General features: G+C 34.8%; 1 pseudogene; it reads right to left on the reverse strand.

The window, feature by feature from the left end:
- Nucleotides 1–512: 512 nt before the first annotated feature.
- LOC145286729 (U2 spliceosomal RNA) lies at nt 513–670 on the reverse strand (annotated as a pseudogene).
- Nucleotides 671–880: the final 210 nt, after the last annotated feature.

Below are 880 nucleotides of genomic sequence, written 5' to 3' on the forward strand. Positions count from 1 at the left end.
TCAAATATTGTTCTGGCATTTTATTTCTTCAAATCAACCATCTTAAGACAGCCGTGGACTAATAATAAAAAACGCAATTGATTACCTTGGTTACTTTTGTTAAGTATCCGTCACAGTGAACCCCCAGTAGCGTCAAATGCTTCCCCACAGTTTTTTTTTAATCAACAATAGACTGGAGTCTACATTACATAAGAACAAGGCATATAACCATTAGTCGCGTGCTCTCGTGTAATGAATGAATGCGTGAATGTAGCATTAATATGAAATTCTTAAATATAAACTAAAATGACCGAAACATGGGCTGATATGACTTAAATAAATAAAAAGTAAATGGCTTAGAATGGCTTTAATGAACTTATGGATGAATTGAATGGCATTACGAATGACTTGAATGATTACAAAATAACTGGAATCTTTCAAAAACAACTTGAATGAAATGGAGAATGACGTGAATGGCTTTGAGACTGAGTGAGTATGAAGTAGCTGATCATTTTACCTTAATTTATACAATAAAGTGATCCCCCACTTTATATCACAAAAAATATATGATTTAGGAAATTTGAAACGTTATAATAGCTATGTGGGCAATGAAAAGTTACAACCATAAGTACAGCATGTAGTAAGAACAGATACTACACTTTGATCTTAGCCAAAAAGCCTAGAAAGCTGAAACAGCATCTATTAAGAACAGACCTTCAATCTTAACCAAAAAGGCAGAGCACAAAAGTGGTACGAACAGAACGACCGACCGACCGACCGACCGACCGACGGAGTGACTTATAGAGTCCCTGGCACGCGACTAAAAAAATCAAAACTACTATTTATTTCGAACGCGCCTTAATCTTATAAATAAACATACTGTTGATATTTTATGATGGAC

The sequence above is a fragment of the Euprymna scolopes genome, chromosome 10, assembly GCF_053919585.1.
Source record: "Euprymna scolopes isolate OS-2025 chromosome 10, ASM5391958v1, whole genome shotgun sequence".
Taxonomy (NCBI): Eukaryota; Metazoa; Mollusca; class Cephalopoda; order Sepiida; family Sepiolidae; genus Euprymna; species Euprymna scolopes.